The 25,158-nt window shown below is 44.5% G+C and overlaps 1 protein-coding gene across 1 annotated transcript in view; it reads right to left on the bottom strand.

Annotated features, from left to right (window-relative positions):
• The window catches only part of DUSP10 (dual specificity phosphatase 10), a 39,565-nt gene that overhangs the window by 5,247 nt on the left and 9,160 nt on the right, over positions 1–25,158 (bottom strand). The gene's annotated exons all lie outside the window — the stretch shown is intronic.

Genomic DNA, 25,158 nt, shown 5'->3' with positions numbered 1-25,158 from the left:
CTGCAGCACCAGGCAATTTTATCAGCAGCAGATTTGACCTGCCTCAAGGTGCCATATGCTCAGCGGCCTACATAGAACCTTGTACTTTGGGAGCCAGGGAAAGCATGGCCAACCTCCGTGGGCACGGTAGGCACGTCTTGCACTCTTCCATAAGCTGACCTCGCCCAGAAAGACAAGTCAGCTCCCAATACGGAAGAGTGGCTATGGACAGGGACCTTGGAAGACCCAGATTACCTTGGCTATAGTCCCAGGAACACAACTTCTTGGCTCTGTGACTTAGGCAAGTTAATTTCTCTCTCTGCGCTTGTGGTTCCCCATCTATAAAATGAGGGTAATAGCATCTACCTTTTAGTGTGACTGGGAGTCTGGACTTAATGAATACAGGCAAAGTGTGCAAACCACCCCATGAACAAGTCCAGCAGGGCTTTGAGGAACAGAGCTTAAGAAAGTGATCCCAAAATATCCAGCTAGATGTAAAAAGAGGTTTACTATAGCATTATCTGTTTTACAGAAAAGGCCAAGGACAAAAACAAATCTTAAAAAATGAAAGGTTGTAGGGGCACCTGGGTGGCTCAGTGGCTTAAAGCCTCTGTCTTCCGCTCAGGTCATGATCCCAGGGTCCTGGGATCAAGCCCCGCATAGAGCTCTCTGCTCAGCCGGGAGCCTGTTTCCCTTCCTCTCTTTCTGCCTGCCTCTCTGCCTACTTGTGATCTCTGTCTGTCAAATAAAAAAATAAAAACTTTAAAAAAATTTTTTAATGAAAAGTTATAACATTCATCCAATGGAATATTATGTAGCCATTAAACATTGTGAAAGGAATATGGAAACAAAGAAAATGTTTCTATATGTAATGTTAAATGAAACAAAGGCAATTCAAAAACATTCACCATACTCGTGATCAAAAACTAAAAGACCATGCCAAAAAGAGCACTTGTTTAAGGTAGGAAATTTATGGGTCACAGTTTGTTTAACTTTTTCCTTTAACGTTTGTTAGGTGTATCATACACATGCAGAAGCCCAAAGGATTATCAGGAGGTTCAAATGACACAATGTACATATAAATCTGAGTTGATATTATTCCCCCCGAATGGGCTCTAATTCTCATCAAACAACTACATACCCTGGCCTTCCCTTTGAAAGGAAGGGGAAGTTAGAGCTCGCCTAAAACCTAAAAGCCTCCAGAACACAACATGTATGCCCTCTGATAGTTTTAGGAGATAAGGCCAGAAACACAGAGCTGGTACAGGATACGGTTGTGCTGAAACAGACAGGAAGTTTATCTGTCCAGTGGTTTCTGAACGCAACTTATGCCTTCCCCATTTCAAGTCTCATCTTTGGTATCTACAGCAGGAGCTCCAGACTATAACGTAGACCAAGTCTCAAGGCTGTGCTTGCCCAGTACACAGCCAGCTAGGCGTGACAACCCGGCAAGTCCTATTTTCATTAAGGTCCAGTGGTGGCACAAAGATCATTCAAAGAGGGTAATGTTAAGGTCACTCAGTTCATTCATCGGTAAGTGCCAAAACCTATCTTTGCTTTTTGAAAAGAAAAACAGGACCTACAAATTCGTTATAATGGATTTCCAGAATTAAACTCTGCCTTTACATATGACTAGTTTACTCTGCTATGAAATCATGATTAAAAAGTTTGCCTGTGCCCTAAGAGATTATTTTTAAAGTAGAGAGAAGAAATGGAAAACCAGAAAGACTTCAGTAGTGACTACTTTCTAAAAAAAAAATTGAAATGACCCACCATCACCATTACAAACCCCATGAAAAAGACTATGAAGAGTTATTTTAAAATCCGCTCAGCTTTGCCTCCATAAAATCCATGTAAACAATTCACACTGATTCTGTGATGGGAACCTAATTCACTTTTTTTTTTTTTCCTTAAGAAAAGGGCAGTGGTTACACTTTTTCATATGAGAGGAAAGACCAACAAAATAAATTCAAAAGAAGTCTCTAAGGGGTGGAGGGGGGCTTTTGTCTATTCTTATTTAGGGTACTCAAGCTGTAATTTGTCTTAAAAGCAGCTAGTTTTTTTAAAAAATGCATGCCAAAAAAAACCCACACACAGAAAAAAGCAGCATACAGCTTTTTAAAATTCTGTCTCTACACCTCCTTTCCCCATGACATCAGCTGGAGGCTCCCCACCTGCCCAGTTGCCATAGCAGTTACACAAAGACATACAATGACATCAGTTGGCATGATATCAGCTCTTTGAGTACAAACAATACAAGAAGAACTACTTTGTTTAAGGCCTTTGGTGCAACTGTGTTCTGGGGAGCCAATGATGTAATGCTAACAGGTGGCATGGGCCTTCCATTTGCCTAATGGGGGGAAAAAACCCATGGGGGAGGGGAGAAGGGAATTTGAGACAGACAGACACAGAATGCTTCGAATCCCAGGGGGTGCTCATGTGCAAAACTACATGTATATAGTATGTTTAAGCCATGTGGGAACTCTGCTCATCACTATTTGGAGATGGAGAGGATAGAAAAGGAAATGTTATGACTCAAACACATGAGTTGGACAAGAAAATTCTCCTTGAGGGGCATGAAGAAACAGTCTCCTGTTCACTTGTCGGTCTGCTGACCAGTGCAGGCATCAGTTCTCACTAAGGGTCGTGCATATCCACACACAGCCGTCACGCAACTCTCCCGGGGCGAGGGAAGTGCTCCAAGCCAAACCAACCAGTCAGATCTCATAATGGTGTTTTTTAGAGAAATGTCTATGGAGAGGATGGTTTTCTTCTCTTAGGAGATTGGACTTGGAAGCTGGGAAAAGAGGGCAGGAAAGGCTAAGGCTAATATGGTTTTCTCTTCCAACCACCTTCCCCCCACCCTATCCCACTAGGGGCTGTACAGCCTGATCACTTAATGAGGAGACTGATTATGTACTGTTCCGTATTACTACATAAGAACATTCTAACAGGATAACTAACAAGTGAGGTAGAGACAAAGTAGCTGGTGATTAAGAGCACATGTTAGAGGCAGACAGATCCAGGCTACAATGTTGATTCTGCCCCATGAGAGCTGTGAGTCATGGTGCAAATCACTGTCCCTCACTAAGCTTCGGTTTACTAATCTGTAAAGTGGGCATAATGTCACTTACCCATGGAGCTGTGGTAGGGGCAGCCTATGAAAACATGGTGATCTATGACCAGGCATTTGATAAATAATGTCTTCTTACCCTGCTATCATCACCGTCCATGTCCTCATCTCCCTTAGATCTGTCCACACTGCAGTCTGTGAGAACCCTAAGTGCTGGGCAGTAGTTCTCAGGCCAGATGGCGTGGATCTCAGTCCCAGCCCTGGCGACACAAGCTACCAGATCCTGAGCAAATTTCTTATCTCCTGGTTCCTCAGTTTCCCCAGGATAATAATCATACCTACCTCACATTCCTGTTTTGAGGATTAGACTGGTTAGTAAAAATAAAGTATTTTGAAACAACATCTATCCATGGTAAGCACTTTTTTGTTTTCATTACTTTGGGAAACCACTATTTTAAAGATCTAAAAAATTTTTTTTTTTCTTTTCCTTAATATAAAGACTCTAAATGATCGGTAAGCAAATGTTCCGGAGTTTTTACTTTTAACATTTTATGTAAAAAGAGCTAAGGCCGGGGTGCCTGGGTGGCTCAGTGGGTTAAGCCTCTGCCTTGGGCTCAGGTCATGATCTTGGGGTCCTGGGATCAAGCCCTGCATCGGGCTCTCTGCTCGGTGGGGAGCCTGCTTCCTCCTCTCTCTCTCTGCCTGCCTCTCTGCCTACTTGTGATCTCTCTCTCTGTCAAATAAATAAATAAAATCTTAAAAAAAAAAAAAAAGAGCTAAGACCTAATGGACCTGAGCAGTTTTGACATTTAAATAATACACTTTTATCATAAAGAAAGACACAGCTCCCTATTCTTCCTAAACAAATAGATTTGATTTCCTTTGTCCTCGCTTTCCCAATAAAAACTGCGTATTTTTTGAATTTCTGTGTGGTTGTTTTTTGTTTTGGTTTGTTTTGGTTTGGTTTTGGGGGTTTTGTTTGTTTGTTTTTTCCAGAGACAGAGTATGTTTTAAATAAAAGTGTTCTTGGCCCGTCCCTTCCCCCATGCCCTAGTCCCCACTGGGCTGAGCCATCTTCTTACGCACACAATTGCTTGCAGTCACACTGCAAATATTTTCAAGGCACGAGCAACATTGCTGGGGGCAAACATTTCCAACCTTATCTCAAAACTAGGTTCTCTGCCAAAATGAGCATGGTCAGCACTTTGATTCTGAATGGGAACAACAAAGAAGATTCTACCCCTAAAGAAAAATATGTAGAAATACAAGTCCTGGTTTCTTCCAACAGCACGGCCACAGACCCGCAGAAGCAACGGACTCTGGTTTTAGTGGCAAAGCTCTTTGTAGCTTGGTTTCGGCTCCTGCTGCTGTTTTGGCCATTGTGCAGTTCTAGAAGCAGCAGAGCCTTCCATCATATGATTCAGAAGCGGTGCTCTGGGCGGCAACGGAAGGAACCACGTCCAAATGCAGGAGCTATAAGCAAGAGATTTCCATATTCTGAAGACGGACAGCACTTTTGCACACACGCTTTTAGGTTTCCTGTGAAGCCCGGAAAGCGATCACTCTCCAGAAATGTCCGGACAACTCTCACTGAAGGCCAGCAAGTAGAATTAACACCCAAAGAGAGATGGAGGGGGATGAAAATGTAACTTCCACCGGCTTGCAGCGAGCATACCGATCACCCCTTTTTGTTGTCTATTTTCTCTTAGGGGGAGACTAGACTTTTATTTATTTATTTATTTAGTTTTTTAGTTTTTTTTAAAAAGACTTATTGATTTATTTCACAGAGAGAGAGAGAGAGAATGCAAGCAGCGGGGAGGGGCAGAGAGAGAGCAAGAGAGAGACCCTGTCTGCTGAGCGCAGAGCCCAACGCTGGACTTGATCTCACAACCCTGAGATCATGACCGGGTCCAAATCAAGAGTTGGATGCTCTACCGACTAAAGCCTGGGTGAGCAGTCTTTTAAAGTAAAATGGCACTTTTGATGACAGTGGTTAAGAACATAGACTGTGGAGTCAGACAACTTGGTTTCAAAATCCTACACTAACGAGCGGCCAGCACTAACTCGCTGTGTTACCTCGGGCAAGTTATTTAATATCCCTGCCCCTCTGTTTCCACATCCACAATACGTCGTTAACCCTGGTATCCATCTCCTAGGTCTCTTAACGTGGAAACAACGATACCTGAGTTAGAAATTATTACTACCAAGGGGGGAGCTATTGGTGTAAAACGGGCCCTACAGGATCCTATTTTGTGGGTCCTTCAGGCAACCGCAATGCATCAAAGCAGACCCCCGAGATTCTTACACACGAGGACCCTTGTGGAAGAAACAAAGCCTGGATCAAGTGGAGGGGACGCCAGGCTTCCTGCGCTGAAACGCTGCAAGACAGGGCCATGGTGATGTCATGCTTTTCCAGGCAGAAAACCACCCACCTTCACGGGAGAAGTGTTTGGGATAGCAGCTAAAGCCGTAGAGGATACTGTTCCTGCTTTACATGGAATTGTCTTCATAGTCCACAGACTGTATTTTATAGTAGGGATGATTCCCAGTTCAACGGCGGCTGGTGTCCCCTAAACTGTCCTATGACCCTGTCCCCAGGCAACGTGTGGGACATCTATATTAAAGAGAGAGGCTGCGTCCAGTGAGAGTGCTGTGTCAGTAGGTACAGGAAGAAACAAAGGGATCAAGAAACACTTCCGTTACCCAAGGAAGAGGGAGACTTGGGAGGCTGGGTCCCGCAGTTCGGTTAGTGAGGCCATGAGTCAGGGATGAGTCTCCCTGTGATCCCTACAATCATGCCATTTCATCGCTTACACATGAAATGTCCAACGTGTGAAAAGATATAAACAAAGAGGTATCATGAAGCTTAACCTTCTTAACGTCAGGATCTTGAATCCAACGGAACACATATTGATGATTTGGACAAATATTGTTAAGTGTTCCAGGAAGATATATCTCTGTTGCCTCGTGGGTTTTGTTTTGGTTTTTTTTTGTTTTTTGTTTTTTAATTCTCTGGCCTCTTTGATAGGAGATACAAGTTATCTAGAGATATATTTTAAAAGCCAACTCTATAAGGCAGTCTCTGATATATAAGGCAGCAGGGGGAAATCTTTGCCTTGATTCAGAATACTGGCTCGACCCCATGCCGGCTGTGTGGCTTTCTGAACGTTATTGGGTGCTTCTTACTTTTCCTTAAGTATAAAACGGGAATACTACTTACTACTCAGGTCTCCTGTAATGATTCATCGAAACCACTGGTGAAACATCCATCCTCCTATCTTTAAGAAGATTTTCAAACCCGTATCTATTTGCATAAGAATTGTCCTTGGGGCCACCAAGATAAGGAGCACTCTGGGTGGTCGGGTGCCAGAGGATGAGTGTACTCTGGAGGGCCAGAGTTGGGGGCTGAGCTAGATAGAGGTGGGACCACGAAAGAAGACACAGTTGTTTCAGAGACACAGAGACATGAAGAAAAGAACATCTGCTAGCACCAGTCCCAAGCAAGGGAAAGGCTGTCAAAGCAGAGCCCACAGGGCACCCTGCCTACAGCCCTGCTCTTGGAACGGTCATATTCGGTGCCATTGGGTCCCAGCTTACATTCCACTAATGCAAGAGGAAATGGCATGCAGAATGGGGGCTAAGTCTTGTGGTTGGTGGTCTCCCCTGGAAACTTCCTTATATTTAGTTATTTGTGTTCTAAGATGTCAATAGAGGGAGGATATATAGGGTCATCAATACACATAAATGCATGCCTGGCAAATTTTATGGAGAGAGAGATATATATAGGTACACACACACACACACACACACACACACACACACACATATATATACATATACACACACATATATTTCTAGAAATTTTAGAAATAGAGATATAGAAAAATTGTGTGCATGTATAACTTTTCCATTCCTATAATTCCTCAATTAGTTGAGATGTTCAAAAGTTTGCTTGGGGTCACCATATAAAATCTTAGTTCAAGCATCCGTAATATGTTCACATGCAACATCACTTCACAACTAAAACCGCACTTTTAATGTTTACTCTTTTTTTACTCTTTTTTTTGTGTGTGTTTCTCTTCCTATGTATATCTAAATTAATCGTTTTAATAGAACTTCGGTTCTTGGAGAGCAGGAATAGTCTTATTTAAATCCCTCAGTACACGGGGTTTTGCCAAATGTCACAGGAAGACAGGTGGTTTCTTGATACATTTGATACCAATAACTGTAGGGAAGAGATATGAGATAGATGATCAATCCCTTTTTGGAAATAATTTACGAACATTAAAAGATAAAGTAAAAAGTTCTCTCTGGTGTCGACTTTACCTAGTGACAAATCATAGGTAGCAAGTATTTCAAGAATGCCCCTCACAGGGGTGCTGGGGGGCTCTGTCGGTTAAGCTCTGCCTTCAGCTCATGTCATGATCCCAGAGTCCTGGGTTTGAGCCCCACAGTAGCGGGGAGGTCCTTGCTCAGCAGGGAGTCTGCTTCTCCCTCTGACTCTCCCCCAGTATTGTGCTGTCTTGCACACTTTCTCTCTCAAATAAATAAATTCTTTAAAAAAATATACATAGAATGCCCTTCACAAAACTGTCTCCTATAACAGACTATATAGGTCACTCTTGTTCTTATCCTTGATATTACTTAATCTAACCAAGAGGTATTTGGTTATGTTTTAAAGAAATTTCCTGAAAAGTTTATACTAGAATTTTCTCAAATTTTGCGCTTAAATAATAAAGTCCTTTCAAAGGATTTTCTACTGGACAAAAATCGTAAATTAGACCACTGAGGCTTACCCCAAATAAACATTGCTTGTTTATTGTCTAGTCATCGTAACTCAAGTAACTTCATCATTTTTATATCCTTCAGATTACAATCCTTGCTCTCACCACAATCTGGCAGATTAAAAAAATCCAGCATTCTGGAAAAGAAGCTAATACACGACCTTAATCTATATCAAGAACTAAAATCAGCCTTTGCTCATTCCCAGTCTTTGTACAATTTGCAATGAGCTCTCAGCTTCAATTTTGTCTCTATGTGCTTTTATAGCTATTTTTAATCATTAACTTGTTTGGGGGCCCTTCTTTCTTATGTTTTAAAAGACACTGCTTCCTTCTTTGATCGATCAAATCTTTGTAGTATCCTCAGTGGAAATATTTTTTTTTATAAATACATGCATAAATAGTTATTTCGAAAAAGCAAATGGAATCAGAAAGATCCAACAACTCAGGAACCGTGATTTTAAAAAGTTGAAAATGAAGATCTGATCATAGCCTTTCCAAGGAACGCTGATGCTGGCATGTTTCTGTCCAAATTCCAAAGATGCTGTCTCTGTCCCCACCACCCCACACACCTCCCAGCACAGAAGTTGCCTCCCTGGGCATCCAAGTGCCCTCACGGCTGAACAGGTCAGAACAGTGCCCAGATTCCCTCTTCAGCCTTGGGCAGGAGCTCTAGTGCACTAAAAAAGCACTTTCTCGGGAAGGCACCTGGGTGGCTCAGTGAGCTAAAGCCTCTGCCTTCAGCTCAGGTCATGATCTCAGGGTCCTGGGTTCGAGCCCCAAATTGGGTTCTCTGCTCATCGGGGAGCCTGCTTCCCTCTCTCTCTCTGCCTGCCTCTCTGCCTACTTGTGATCTCTGTCTGTCAAATAAATAAAATAAAAATCTTTAAAAAAAAAAAAAAGGCACATTCTCCCACAAAGGGAGGTGCACTTCTAATGCGCACCCCCCGCCCCCGACACACCATCCCAACTTTGAGGCTTTCATGGGTAACCAGGGTTTAGGATTCCCCAAGTGTAATTCCTGCATGTCCAAGCTGGATGGCTGGAGAGGATTCTTCACCAGGACGTAAACACAGCCTGTTTCTTTAAATCTGTGACCTCATGTATTTACATTAGAACAGAAAGCACTGCCAGAAGCAACAGCTGATGACAGTCATGTAATTTTCCACAAAGACAACAATCAAACAGCTTCGTGTTATTTGAATGAGCAGATGACTTTTCTGTGAGTGGGATTGGAACTGTAAGATTTCAGAGTTCCCGAAGCCCCAGGAACCCCCTCAGGTTCTTGCAGGAGTCACTTGGCCCCCTTCAGTTTGCCCCCTCTGCCCGCTTGCCTCTCCCTGCCTCCCTTGCCTCCCGCTTGCCTCTCCCCACCTCCTCTCTCAGAAACCCCACGGGAGAATAAGGGAAGAAACCGAGAGGGGAGAGTCTACCTGGAACAGGTATGATGCCTGACCTGCCAATAAATCCGCAGATGATTTCTGAAACCTAATTTTAGAGAGGGCGGGGTAGGGATGGGAAGAGAGATCAGGCCCCTTCTCCTCCCGGGCCCCCAGAGTGAGGCCCTGTTGATGCAGAAAACCCCATCTCGATACCCACTCTCCCCATTCTGTCAGGAAGGTTTCAAGAAGAACCACCTGGAAGGCAGGGGTGAGCATCCTTGGCTCCGGGGAGTCTGCGCCTCTGTCTGAGAGGCTGGGACAAGCCCCCCTCGCCCTACGGCCTGGCCTGGAATGGGCAGAGCGGCCATCCCTGGTGGGTCCGGTTGCCCCCTGAGGCCTCCCACTCCATCCGAAGACCGACTTGTGGAGTCTCATTCTCGTGGGGCATCTACCTGCCTCTAGAACGAGCTCCCCCCGCCCCACTACCAAAAATGCCAGTGAAAGAGAGAAGAGGTAACTGTTTTCTCTTCACCAGAGGGCTTTGGGACTCAATCAAGTGAATGGCTTTCCACGAAGAAGTATCCCTCTCAAAATACAGGCTGGGTGTGTGGAGAGAAAAGAAGGGAGGACCGGAGGAAGTTTCAGCCCCAGGGCCCTGGAAAACTGCAAGTTCGGATTTCCCTCTCAGTCCTCCAACCTTCCACGTCTAAACTGTCCCAGAGTCTCAGCACAGACCACCCAGCTCCCAGGGAGAAAGGTGAACCAGAAACACCCCGCTCTAGCCTCTGGGTTCTCTTAGACACACCAGGGATATCTGTAGATGTTTTCCCTTTATAATCTCTTCTATCTAAGAATGAGCCCTCCCAAACTTTCTGGGATTTGAAATGACATGCTGAAGATGTCCCTTCCCTCTCTCCCCCTCTCTCCCTCCCCACAGGTCAGGGTCCAACGGGAGGAGATGGATGATAAACATATAAACACACAAAGAAAAAGGTAATGATTAATTATGATAAGGGACAGGAGGTGCCCTCCAGTTCCTGGGAGCTGGAAGAGGGAACTAATTAGATCGGTTTCAGGGAGAGCCTCCCTGGGGATGAGAAGGGACTGGCTGGTTTGGGAAAGGGGTAGAGGGCAGAGAGAACCACACTGTTCACAAGGGCAGGACACTCGTACGCCTGTGGCGACTCAAGGGAGCCACATGTTTGAAGCCTAATGAGCAGGCAGGGGGAGGGAGTGACCAGCAGATTTCAAAAAACTCTGCAGAGGGCCTCTTAGGGACATTAAGCAGTGAGGAAGATTTTATTCTAAGTTCAGCAAGCAGGAAGCTCTTGAATGTTCAGAAGTTGATAATAGGGGATTATTATGTGTTTGAAAAGAAAAGGGGATCAAGAGAGAAGGGGGAAAAATTAATTTACCAGATGGTGTGATTTAACTCTACTCCAAAACCTGGGCATGAATCACACCCTTTCTTTCCCCAAATAATATCTTTTGTACCTACACGGACTGAACTGTGTCCCCCACTCCATGCCAAATTTGCATATTGAAGCCTGACACTCCCCCAACTCCAAAATGTGGTGGTATTGGGAGATGGGGGCCTTTGAGAGATCATTAGGTTTAGATGAGGACATGGGGTGGAGTCCTCATAAGAAGAGACAGAGAGCTTGGCGACTGTCTGTCCACCATCAGGGACACAGCAAGAAGGTGACCACCTATAAAGCAGGAAGAGGACACTCGCCAGAACCTGACCATTCCAGCCCCCAGATCTCAGACTTCCAGCCTCCAGAACTGGAGAAAATAAACTTCTGTTGTTTAAAGTGACCCAGTCTACGGTATTTTGCAGATTAATACAGTACCGCTTTTCAACAGCACCATAGCTGACTTGTTAAAAATACAAATTATAATTCCTTACTTTCCAAGAACCACACCCAAGCTTATGGAATACCTGAGAATCTGGCCCCTGGGGACCGAACCATGTCAGTACCATGTCTTAAAATCAAGCCAGAGACGTTCCAAGTCGGGATGAGGATGCTGCCTATAGGACCAGCATGGCCATCAGAAGCAAGTCCATGGAACCCTCCAGAACTTTAGCTCCATGAGCCGGCTGCAAGCAGAGAAGCCTACTCCACTCCCAAAGACACCTACATCCATACTCCTTGTGGATCAGCATTGACCCATGCTGTCCCCGCTGCACCTCTCGGGGCTGAAGAACATTTTTGTTGGACATTTTCTGTGTATTTAGGAAGCTACTCTCTACCACGGTAGGGCTCCACCTTCTCTGTTCTCTAAAAACCTCAATACCGGTTAATCCATCAAGGCGGATTAAGGGAGGGGGAAAAAATCCATGAGATCATACTGGAAGGCTGCAAAGGGAAGAATGTTAACAGGAGGAGAGTGTTATAAAACACAAAGCCATATTTTTCCCAAGAGCTCAACCAGATACTCTCCATTATTATTTAATTCTCTGAAGAGAGGGAAAACATTCTTTGCTTTTCAGTGCAGAAGTTTAAATAATGAAGCATTGCTAAACAAACAAACAGAGGAAAGCCCAGTGAAGCTATTCGTTAAACAACCCCAGTGTACAAAAAGGAGCATGGCTGCTAACAGTCCAGCTCCCCCGAGGACCGACATTTGTCTTAGACCCCAAATTAAACACATCACAACTTCACAGCAAAAGTATGTTTTCCAATGGGATTTAAGTAGAGCCCAATTAAATAAATCTCTAGAAGTATCAGGAGCAAAGCCTCAAGGGAGAGCATATTTCTACTGTGAAACATTCTCATTGGAAATTACATTCACAAAAGGTCATCTAGAAACAGCCATGGCAAGAGAAGGGGAGGACAGGCAGGAAGCAAGGCAAAGGGACACACTCGGAGCCCGGGCCAACAACCCTGGGCGCATCTTCACCTGCTTTGAATGAAAGCCCCATGTCCAAACAAACAGCTTTTATGACACTGTTTTTTTAAATATGCCCTGGAGGTCAAAGGCTGTAGCTCAGGGAATTCAGGAAGTGGAAGGGGAAAAGATCAAGTGTCAACATCAAAATCTGAATTGTTTTACAGAACCCATGTTTTCAGTTCACAAAAAGCATAGCAACAAGTTCCTCAAGTCACCAAGCTTAATTCTATATTTGGCAAGAATAACGAAGCAAGCCTGAGCACTCAACGATCAACGGCCAGAGAGAGCAGGCGTGAGCTCCCCCCACAGCAGATGGCACCCAGCCTGCCCGTGGCCCACAGTCGGACCCCCGAGGGAGGGAGGGCTGAGCTCAGAAGGGTGGGCCCAAAGCCAGGGGAGGCCTCAGGGCACAGCGAGAGACAGGAGGTCACACCAGATCAAAAGCTAGCAGGTCTAGGTCCACTTTGTGGACCACCTCCTGAAATTAAGGGGAAACTCACTAAGAGACCAGTGCATCTCTGAGGAGGAGGCTGGGACGATATACCACGGTCATGGACTTGAGTTGAGGCTAAGTGGAGGGCCAACCAAGTCATGGCCAGTTCAACCTCGGTCATGTGCAGTGAAGAGCTGGCTTGAGATGCTCCCCACATCTGGCACTGTCACACCGCCCGGCCACATACCCTTGAAGACCACGCCAATGCCCCACATTTCTTGGGGTGATAGAAGTCCCAACGGGCCAGCACTTGAAACACAAGATCAAGGGATCTGGGTTCTAGCCTGGGTCCTCTGCGGCCACTTCTATGAAATCAGAAGTTTCTACAAATTGCGATTCTGCGCTCCCAATGTTAGCACTCAGTGACTTAACACAGCTTCGCTAAACCAGCTCCGGGTGGACAGTGGCAAGAACGAGGGAGAAGGTGGCTTTCGGTGCTGCGGCGTGGGTGGTCAGCCTCCCACTCCAGGGGCCCAAGCACTTGCTGCTCTCCCTTCCTGGAACCATCTCCCCCTCGTCCGTCACATGGGTGCTTCAGACCAAGGATCAGACGCGGTCTCCCCCGGGGGGGTCTGCCGAAAACCCAGTCTACAGCGAACCCGCTCTGGTCACTCCTTCATTTTGTATCATCAAGTCTCAGAGTTTATTGTCTTTAGGGCGGTTACCACAATCGGAAATTACTTGTCATTTCTTCACTTGTGTATTGTGATTATTCAACTGGTGAGCCCCACACCCCACCCTGCCAACCCCACCCAAGAATGTCCATATGCTGTTTGTCTTTGGGGAACCGGAGCCCAACAGTTCACCATGCTGAGGCCTGAGCTTTCTCCAGGACATTCTAGCAGTGGGATCTTGGCCAGGCTGCTTAACCCTCTTGTACTCTAGTTTCTTCATTTGTAAAATGGGACAAATAACAGTGCCAATGGGCAACAACAGAGTTATTGCAAGAACTGAGTGAGCTAATGCTGGTAGTTATTAACAGAAATTATAAAGGTATTTACAGTCTGGCACCCAGAGTAATACCCGATTTGTACAGGGGCTCATGAAATATTTCTAGATTATGTGACCTTTGGAATGAGATGGGGAAAGGCCAGTTAGTTGACAAACGCCTATTATGCATGGTTCAGCATAATGTTAGGGACTTGAAAGATTAAAAAAAAATTATATATGTGTGTGTGTGTGTGTGTGTGTGTGTGTGTGTGTGTGTGTATTCATATATTCTCTGAGGATAAATCTAATGAGACAGAAGGAAGGATGAAGACACATTCGAGGAAACTTAACAAAAGGACTGGCAGAAATCTTTTAAGAACCTACCAAGGGGGCACCTGGGTGGCTCAGTTAGCTAAGCATCTGCTTTCAGCTCAAGTCATGATCCCAGGGTCCTGGAATTGAGTTCCACGTTGGGCTCCCTGCTCCGGGGGAGGGGGGTGGGTGGGGGGTCTGCTTCTTCCTCCCCCTCTGCCCTTCCCCTTGCTCGTGCTCTCTCTCAAATAAATAAATAAAATCTTTTTAAAAAACTTTTAAATAGGGGCGCCTGGGTGTCACAGTGGGTTAAGCCGCTGCCTTCGGCTCAGGTCATGATCCCAAGGTCCTGGGATCAAGCCCCACATCGGGCTCTCTGCTCGGCAGGGAGCCTGCTTCCCCCTTTCTCTCTGCCTGCCTCTGCCTGCTTGTGAACTGTGTCTATCAAATAAATGAATAAAATCTTAAAAAAAAATTTAATAATATTTTTTTATTTAAAAAAAAAAAAAAAAAAGAACCGTCCAGCTATGACTCATGGAAGGCGGGTGCAGGGCCAGACAGGTGAGGTCAGTACAAGGACACAGAGATGCTGGCACTCTCCGGCTGGGAAGGAGGGCCGACAAGGCTCCCGGAGAAGTGGCAGCCTGCGGGAGGACCCGGACCTGCATGTGACAAGTAGCTATGACTTGGGAGGGCTGCAGCCGGAGACAATGTGCACCTGGTGACTTCCAATGCTTTCTTCCCTCCCCAGACCTCCCCCTTGGACATTCCAGATGAGTGTTGAGAAGGGGAGATGGATGGAAAGCAGCCATGAGGGAGAAAAAAAAAGGCTTGGAGGACACGCCCAGCCTGAGAGATCTCAGGGACCGTGGTGGGGGAGGAGGGGGGCGGCGGCAGTTCAGTTCTACACGCATTTATAAAGCACTCGGTATGAGCTGGGGGGCCCGGGACTGAGTGTACAAATCCCAACGAGCTCTGGTTCAACCTCTCTGAGCTCACTGACCTCCCACCTGGGCACGGTGAGCAGGAACAGATAGACGATTCGGGGAGAAGGTCTTCACCACGCCGGGGGCTGTTTCTTCTGCCTCCCGTTGAAGAGACACAATGCTGGATCTAAAAATCAGGCATTCTGGGTTCCTCTCACCCCCTCATTAGCGCTGCTCCTTTGGGCAAGTTACTTAATCTTAAGGTCACTTTAAAGCATGATCATATCATCAAAACTTTTTCTTCAAACACAGGAGCTTCCTCTTCCCTAAAAAAAGGGCTGTGACAACCCCTGCTCTCTCACAGGAGTAACATTATGTCTCCTCCTGTCTCTAACATTGTTACATGTTACTCTGTTTCATTGTTCATGTCTCTGTAGCAACGTTTATGTAACATTACAGTCTGCTCGTAGGCAGAAAAGGGGCCTCGGGAGCTCTGGACCTCTGGAAAGGGAGAGGCTCGCGGGTCGGGGTGAGAACAGAATGCCTAGCTTTCTGTACCCCTTTAGTTGTTTCCGATGACCCAATTTGCCTCTTAGAAACTGGGACTGACTGACATTCCACAGTCACTAACAGTGGCAGGGAGAGCTGCTCAAGGGTTAACAGTCCCCTACCTTGAAAGTGACCAGCTCTGAAGAACAAGCCTCACATAGGGACAGAATGACGAGCACCCAGGGCTGGTCCAAGTTGGAGAGAAATCAAGTCATCTTGGGTATTTCAAAAGACCTCTTTTATACCTCTAGAACCCTTTTGGTTTTATTCCTAGCTTTCTCCGGTAAAGGATCTTTCCCTCCTAATCACCACACAGTTTAAGTTTGTCTTTTCTTAGAAACGTGCCTTCGAGGGCCACTCCAAGATGTCCTTGCAGGACTCCACTTTCTAGGAGTTGGTGACCTAGGAGGCCTTGCAGGACAAGGGCCAGGCCTGAGTAGGAACAGAAGGGTAATGGTTAGTAGAACCACAGGCAAGAGACAGTGTCTATTTTAAGCAAGGAAGGAGAAACCAAACAAAAATAAATCAATAAAGCACACAGGATCATGGTTTAAAAATGCAAACAAAAGCCTCCAAAGAAAAGACAACAATTGATTTGAACACAGTGTTTATGAGATGTAATGGAACCACAAAAGTATGGTTCTAGAGGTGCCTGGGTGGCTCAGTCAGTTAAGCGTCTGCCTTCTGCTCAGGTCATGATCCTGGAGTCCTGGGACAGAGCCCCACACTGGGCTCCCTGCTCCACAGGAAGTCTGCTTCTGCCTCTGCCCCTCACTCTGCTTGTGCTCTCTCTCTCTCTCTCTCTCTCTCTCTCTCTTGATTTCAAATAAATAAATAAAATCTTAACAGCAAAAAAAGTATGGTTCTAGCTATGAAAACTAGTAAAAAATAACCTACAAAAATACTCCTTACCCATAGCATCACCCTTTATCAGTTTCCTATAAGGAACTCCATCCCAAATCAATATTTAAGAATCTCTGGGATGAAGGAGGTGCTGGCATGTCATCTCTATATGCCACCACCATCACGTAGTGCTGTCTGCGGAATGAAGACACGGAGCAGACCCTAAGGGTTGGAGGCCAGGAGCTACAGGCTGCGGTGGCGTCAGAGACTTCCCCATCTCCAGGCTGAGCCTAGTGGTCAAAAGCATTGACTGGTGGTTAATGACTCAAAGGCTGAGTCATTTTACACGTCTAGAATGGAACTAGCCATTGTCGCCCATGATATGGGGTTAGGGAAACAAGCAAGTCCTTCATTTTCCCAATCACCGTGCCCCTAAAATATATATCCAGATGAAAGGTGTGTTCTCCTGTAAGGCTGCAGTACAATCCTGACCCTAACAACACGGAGTCAGCACAGACTCCACAAGCGAAGGCCACAGTCCCCAACAAACTGTCCTCACTTCAGATGCCAATGCCAAGTTCAGGAGTCCCAGGCCATCCACACTTCTGACCAGTGGGCTAAAATTCTGGGATTCCCACACCCCCTCAGTTTGGATAATTCACTACAATGACTCTTAAATTCAGGAAAATGCCGTACTTACTCTTAGAGTTTTATTACAAAGTGTACAAATCAGAACCAGGCAAATGAGGAGACCAAGAGAGGGAGGTCTGGGAAGGTCCTAAACACAGAGTTTCCATGCCCCGAGGACCCCCATCACCCTCCCAGCACATCAACGTATTCATTAATCAGGAAGCTGAGCTGAGCTCTCATGTTCAGAGATTTTACTGGGGTTTCATCACATAGGCATGGTTGAGTGAACCATTTGGTCATGTGACTGAACTCAATGTCCAGCCCTTCTTTCTTACCAGGAGGAGGTCTGGGTAATAGCGAAGCCCCCATTCTCTAATCACATTGTTTTTCTTCCTGATGGTCCACCCTTATTCTGAAACATCTCATTAGCCTAAACTATCGTATTAGCCTAAGCTATCTTATTAGCATAAGCTCGGGTGTGATTAGAGGTTATGACCCAGGAACCAAGGACAAAAGCCAGACAAATTCTCTATCATACAGTTCAGCAGTGGGGAAGGGTGCGAGCTCCAGAGTCAGATGGCTCTGAATTTGGCTTTCTGCTGTGTGACTTTGGGCAATTTACCAAACCTCTCTCAACTTCAGTGTCCTCATCTAAAAAGTAGATCTGGATAATAATACTGTTATTACTATATATAGATCAGCACCATGTAACAAATTTTTTTTTTCTAGTAGCTGCATTTATAAAAGTTAAAAGCAACTGATAAAATTAACATTAATAATATATTTTACTTACCTCAACATGTCCCAAATAGTATCATTTCAACATGCAATCAATGTTAAAACTTTTTTTTTTTTTTTTTTTAGAGAGACAGAGAGAGGTAGGGGAGGGGCAGAGGGAGAGGGAGAGAGAGAACCTTAGGCAGGCTCCATGGGCACGGAGCCCAACATGGGGCTCAATCTCACAACCCTTAGATCATGACCCTGAGCCAAAATCAAGAGTCAGACACTTACCAAGTATGCCACCCAGGCACGCCCATGTTAAAACAATTATCAATGAAATATACTACATTTTTCTTTTACACAAAGTCTTTAAAATCTAGCATGTATTTTACAAATGTGACATGTTTCCATTCAGACTGGCTACCATATTGGACAGCGCAGATAGAGATCATTGGGAGAGCTTAGATGGAGGGCTGTTACTTCCACTAAATGAGTTGGACCTCAGTGCCATACCATCCCTTTTTAAAAATGTGAACTGAAATATGTATGTGTACAGAGGCAGTGGCAAATGACTAAAACCCACACCACGCTATGTCAGTCAGCTCCACAGAATGTAAAATAGTCCCCCTCTTCTCAGGAAAAGAACCACTTCAACTTGGAGTAGAGAGGCTCTTGGATAGTTAATCCATAGCGTGCTTTTTTATTCCCATGCTCCCACATCTCCCTGACATAGGTTTCAAACCGGCAACATCAAGGGACTGCAGGCGATAGCTTTCAATGGGAAAAGATGCCCCAAAGCACAGAGCAGGCGGATGAGGAAGGGCAAGTAAGTAGCTGTGAATGGCTGGGGGAGAGGGGGAGGGGAGAGGGTTGAAGAAAACCAGAGGGAGGTGTTTAGGCTCCTTGAATCATTGAGGAGCCCCTCCTCACCCTGGGCCACCTCCCAGAGTCACTGCCCAGCCACCAGCTAGTATACCAAACCAGTCACCCACCCTGCACTCCTGGGAAAAAGTTCTGCACTATAAATTCAGAAAAATGTCACTAGTAGGGGACAGATTTCAAGGTAATTATTTAGGCAGCTTTGTAGGATCTGATTCTCAGGTCCCAGAACATTCTCAAAGGTTCTTTTTTTTTTTTTTTTTTTTTTGAAACTTTGCAGATATTAATATGGAAGTGCTGTCTCTTTTAATGGTGGTGCCCCACATTCAGCTGTGGGTCCCAACTTTTGCAAGGGAGAGCTGCCCAACACCCTGACATTCATCTAATTCATTCAATTCTCACTGGAGTTGGGGTGGGGGCAGTGCCAGCCACCCTCAAGGTAAGAATAAAGAGATCCACCTAATAAGGGCAGACAAATGCATTTTTACATAATACGCAAGATTAATTATAATAAATGCAATCCAATTCACATACCTTATCAAGGAAGACAAGCTAATTATCTGTCGGAGAATTAGCTCCTATTTAAAGGGCATTTTACCTCAATTTGGCAAAAAGAACTAATGGGAATTGTCTCTCCAATCTGATGTATTCTTTTGACTGCATTTGCTTAAACACTCAGAAGACTTCAACACTGTCCTAAAACCCCAGGGTTTAAGAAGGAGGGAAGAGGGGAACCCAGAAACACATATTAGTCAGCATCTCACAAAGTCCCACTCTTTCTGCTGTTAGTGTAATGATGTCCCTTTTGGAGTATCTTATCAGCAGCATGAAATTGGGGGTGACTCCTATTTACAAAACGAGGGGGTGTTGACCCTGCTAGACCATCCACTTCCACAATGGCTTCTGTTTCTTAACAGCGCTGAGTGGTATCTCCACACTTCCTCACTCTGCACATCAAAGCAGAAGCCCAAGATTTACCAACACATGCTTTATTCAGGGATGTGTGCTGCACACACCACTGAGATGTCTGTGGAGACCTATGCTTGAGGTCAAAGCCTTCCCTAAAAATTAGTAACTTTCCTGGGTAGTTGGTTCTTGTATTCTGGAGAGAAAGGCAGGAATGCACAATATAAAGCCAAGGTAGCTGGCCCAACCCTCTATTCCTCAAGGTGGGGGTGGGGGTGGGGAGGGTGGTGAGGAAGATTCCAGAAGGGACTCCCTCAAGAGGCTTCTCTTATAAAATCAAAAACTTGGAAATAATCTTAATGTCATTGATAGGCAGATTCGTTAAGTAAAATGTGAGGAACCCACAAAATAAGACATGTCATAACATTTAAAGAAAATCTGCTGGTGATGGGGGAAGCAAAACTACATGCAGTATAAAGTGAAAATGAATTTCAGTTTCCATATGAGAAACTCTGCAAACTATACACATATATGGGTAAAGAATGAAGAGAATATGTAAAAATGAAACCAGGCCAGGCAAGGGGATGAGTATATCATCTGTTTTCTCCTTTCTAAAATTTTCTTGATATTCCAACAATGGGTATGTAATTGAGTCTTTGCTGAGACTTAATTTTATAAGATTTCCTCACAGAGAAATAGTCTATAATTTTCCAGTATGGCACTGATTCAGAAAAAAGTATGGATGTACTTCGCTATCCACCCCACTGGGTTTTTCCAAACCCTTAAACCCAAATCTACCAAGCGTCAAGGAGTTGTTTCTATTTATATTGTACCAGGGGCAATGTCAATTCATTTTTCTGAATTAGATCACTCATGTATCCCCTGGACATAAATAGACAACGATGAATTATTCTTGTGGCTCTTTCAGATTATAATTATGGGACATTTTTAATAAATGCTAGTTGTTATGTGTCTGGCATTGTTCAAAGCATTTGTGCAGGTGTTATCTCATTTAATCCTCAATTAATTCCATGAGGAAAGTATCCTTATCCTCCCCATTTCTTGGATAAGAAAAACAAGGTATACCAAATTTAGTGCACTCAAATTCATGCTTCTAATAAGCAGCAAACTCAGAATTCAAACTCAGCAGTCTGGCCCTAGAATCCGTGTGGTTAACCTCCCTGCCATACGTGGTGTGCTGGGAGAGATTTAAATTCTGAAGAAGGGTGATGACAAACACAAATCCGCAGACCACTTCATTGAGAAATCACATACTAAGCTCACTACAAAGAAAAAGGGAATAAAAACGTGGAGTGATCTGGCCAAACGTGTGGACCCCTAAGAGTCTCTTATTTGATAACAATTCAGATACAAACTGAAGGATTACACTCCCACTGGGGTTAAAACAAATTCTTGAATCAAGAGTAAGGAAACATGAATCCTGTGCTAGTTCTGCTACCCGCTACTTCGATGCTTTTGGGTAAGTCATCAGTGTCCACATCTGTAAAATGGGACTGTTGGAACACATACTCAATAATTCTGCTGCTTCTGGCCCAGGTTCCCAGGGGTCTGTTCTGCTAGCTTTTGAGGGTGTCAGTTAGGCTTTTTCTAGGGTTCATCCCTGCCATACGCCCTGATGATCTGAGCTGTACGTGCAGGCTTAGGCTATAGAAGGGAAGAAGAAAGATAAGAAAGGAAAAGAAAGCAGAAAAGAAAAATAATAAAAAGTAAATAGTTTAAGATCTCTGTTCATTTATCCCAGAGAATTGACTCTCTCAAAGGATAATGATAACCCTATTAGAAATTCCTTCCTCACACGACTGGGGGGGCGGGGGAGAGATCTATAGTTAACGTTATTATCCACACTAACAGAATGGATTATGACTACAAAGCAATCAAACGTCTTTGGGTATCGAAGTCTGCGGGAGGTCATCACATATCATCTCACTCCATACATCATATCACATATTCCATCATACTTTCTTAGTCTAACTTTGTACCTATCTTTTTTCTGGCTCATCTAATTCCCCCTCTAGAAAGTAAATATATTAATATGTGCAGAAGGAACATCACCTCCATATCCACAGGCTACTAGGAGAATGCATCCAAAGTTTCTCTTATATTGAAAACGCACCGAGCAGAACCATAACAGTGCTGGGCCCAGGCTCTAATGGCTGAATGACCTTGGACAAGGGCCTGAACCTCTTGGAGTCTCAGTCACTCCCGTATAAGCTAGAGTGTTATCATGAGATATAAAGCTTCGAGCACCGAGCCTGGTATATATAACAAACATTTCATAAATGTTAGAGATAATTACTGCAGTCTTCAAAGTTTCTTTATTCAATCTGTTACTCCTTAAAAGCCTCTGCCATCACCAAAGTTTGAAGTTGCCAAAAGCTGAGATATAATTCAGAGCGAGGTCACAGGGAAGACAGCTCTTCTCTGAGGACACAGAGTGGGCCAATTTTCTAAGCAGTGGCATTCCCAGTGGAGGGTAAACAAGAAAACGGAGGGGATGGGGGAAATAATATAACTTAGGGCACCTCAGAGATAAAGCACACTGACAGCAACCATAAGAAACGAGATCTAGAGCTCACTTATTTATGAATAAGCATGCAGTCAGCTTGGAAGGAACTTGGCCCTCAACATCCTAAGAACCGGGGTTCCATTCTCATTCACCAACTCACTGGTTAATAACATGGAAGAAAATATTGAATCTGTTCCTCAAATTCTGCATCCGTGAAACCAGGGATCTACAACCTCGCTCACAAAGCTGCACTGAGAACAAAACAAGACACAGATTATGACAGTCCGATGCCCAACTTCCCAAACTATCTGGAAAATAATTTTTTTTAAGTTTCAGGGATGACAGGTTGGCTAGACCCAGAGTAGTTATGTGTGATTAAATGGTGTTCTGCTGTCAGATGAAAATATCACTTCATGAGAACCATAAAACCCTTCTTATAAAGTCTTATCATAAAAATGTGCTATTTTCGTAAGACTAGAAATACAAGACCCAAGAAAATGCCCCCCGGCCCTTCACGGAAGCCCCCTTAGAAGTCTGTGTCTAGACTTAACTATTTTAAGAGGGAAGCAGATGCTCCAATAGCTAATGACAGTAATTCACTGTCTTGAACATTAGAACATTAGAACCCAGGACCAAGTCCAGGACCTGGAAGGCCCTGCCACCCCGAGGGGACTGCCATCGTCACCCTGTTCTGTTCCTGCTACTCCACTGCCCCTCTCCTGCCCCTCCCACCTGGTTTTCTTGTCACTTGCCAGCAGCAACAGCTGGCAACGTTCAGCCCCGGGGGCTATGGACCTTGGGGCCGTGATTCAAACTATGTGGGATGAGTCCTTCCATAGAAGAACTATAAAGGAAACTGGAGAGCGATGCCCTGCCAAAAGCGGTGACTGCCTCGTCACCTGCAGACACCAGGTGAGATCGGCTGAGCTCCTGGTACAACCTGAGAGGTTTATGCGCTACAAAGGGGACACCAGCCAGGGACAACCCCTGGGTCAGGCATTTTTATCCATGTCTCTCGTTGAGAAACTGGGCAAGAGATGCCCAACACGGGTCCCATCTGGAAGGCGAGACAAAGAAACTGAAACCCTCTGGTGGAGCCCTGAGAAAGTTTGGCCTTGTTTTGTTTTCCATGAAACTCGAGTCTCAGAAGGCAGAAAAAAGACGATGAGGTCTTCACTGAAAGTAAAACCTTAAAGGCAATACAGATAATCTGAGGAATCCACAAACCCTTTGCTCCCTGTTAGTGATTTTCCACTTTGCCAGAAGCAGGGCCTGGGGTAACGTCCTTTAGCTTCTATGAAAGTCCTGGGCTACAGGGCTCATTTCCTGACCCAAGAGCAGAAGCTCCAGATTCCCTTTCCTTCCCATTACACATGAAAAAGGGGTCTTGCTGGGGTAGAGGAGTGGAGATATGTGTGTGTGTGTGTGTGTGTGTGTGTGTGTGTGTAATATGTATATTACATATGTAATATGTATATATTACACACACACACACACACACACACATATATATATCCTCACACCTTTAAGTAATAACAGATAAAACAGACAGAAGCTAGGAAGAAAAAGGATGCTATCTTCCTCTTGGCTGATGGATGAAAACATCTCAGAGTCAGACTTCATAATTAGAAAATACACATCAACGTCAACATAAAATGTGTATTTCTAAATGTATGGTCAAATTCGTGTTTTGATTCACACTCATCATTTTCTCTTCCCTCCAATTTTTCCAAATTAGTAAGAGTTATATAATATGAGTGTAGTAGAGTATATAGAGTATATGGAAATGCACCAGTGAAACTTTGCCCAAGAGGGACCCACATGGTTCAGGGGAAATAACGCAGGCTTTGAGATGACAGACTTGTGTTTTTATCCCAGCCCTGTCTCCTAGAGTGGTTTTTAATTGTACTTGCAAACTTTTTTTTTTTTTTTCTCTTTCCCCTGAGCAGGCTAAAACCTTGTCTTTGAAATATCATTTACAACACTTGTTTGCTTAGCATGCCCTCTTTTCATAGATAGCATGCAGGAAAAAATAAACACCAGCCATGTTCCTATCAGCAACACGTCCAAAATTAGTGAGGTCCAAATTACAAAGTTCCACTCTAATGCACGAAGAAGGTCTGTCAGCCTCGAGCTTCTAAAGCAGAGAGAGAACGTGTATTCCCTTTTCCATTAAAAACCTACAATTAAAAAAAAAATCATTTCTCTTTGGATCAAGTCTTTGGGAAGAAATTCTATTGGCCCATGAAGATGTGCTTAGAAAAAGCCAGACTTTATCTTGCAAGGGACAAAGAAAGGAATGCCAAATGTCCCACAAACATGTACTTCCCAGGAGAATGACAGCCCTGAAGATGAACTCCTCCCTGAATAAGGTTGTGTAGGACAAGAGGATGAAGAATACAAACAGGTACATGATCTCCAAGGTAGAAAGATCTGGAATACTGGCCTGGTCTGGGTATGCTCTCACCGAAGCATTAAGATTGTAAGGGTTCTGGGGGCAGAGTCCCCAGCCTGAAAACTAGTGCCCAGCATGCAGAAGGCATTCAGTAGTATTTGCTGAACAAATGAATGAGCCACCTCCATGCACAGACTGTACCTCGGTGGAGACCAACATATCAAAAAGTCCCTAGAACCCTGAGATTCTTTGGTACAAGGGTGCACTTTGATACATGTGTTCCAGCTCATTCTTAAACCATTAAGTTCCCCAGAAGACAAGTTTAAATCAATGTTAATATTTGTCCTATATTTCCAGGACCCAGGCAAGTATCAGGACCATGAGTTGCTGCTTTCAAAACAGCTTAGACTTAGATCCCTATAGTTCTGGACTGAAAGGGTATCAATACTAAAAATGATTAATTAAGTATATTATTTCATATTTGTATGCTCACATTAGATACTGTTATCATTAGATAATAACACACACACACACACACACACACACACTATTGACCTGGCAAGACCTACTTTAGCACTAAGGATCTAGGCTCTAAAATTTGTCATGCATGTGACCTTGGGCAAGTTAAAATCTCTCTAGGCCCATTTCAGTAACTGCATAATGAAAAAACAGGACTAGATCAATGGTATTCAAACTTTGCTGCATGTCAGAATCACCGGGGAAGCTTTTAAAATTCTTGATGCACAGGCTGTACCCCCAGACCAATTTAATCAGACTGTCCAGAGGTGGGAACTGAGCATTATAGGTTTTAAATCACCCCAGGGGATTCCAGTGGGCAGCCTGCAGGGACAACTTTGGGACTAGGGGGCCTCTAAAGTTCCTTCTTATTCTAAAAACTGGGATGCTTGAGTTCAAAGAATGTGAGAAGACCTCCTCTG

Source organism: Martes martes, assembly GCF_963455335.1.
Source record: "Martes martes genome assembly, chromosome: 15".
Classification (NCBI taxonomy): domain Eukaryota; kingdom Metazoa; phylum Chordata; class Mammalia; order Carnivora; family Mustelidae; genus Martes; species Martes martes.
Note: the sequence above shows the minus strand (reverse complement) of the source record. Positions and strands in the feature narration are given on the sequence as shown.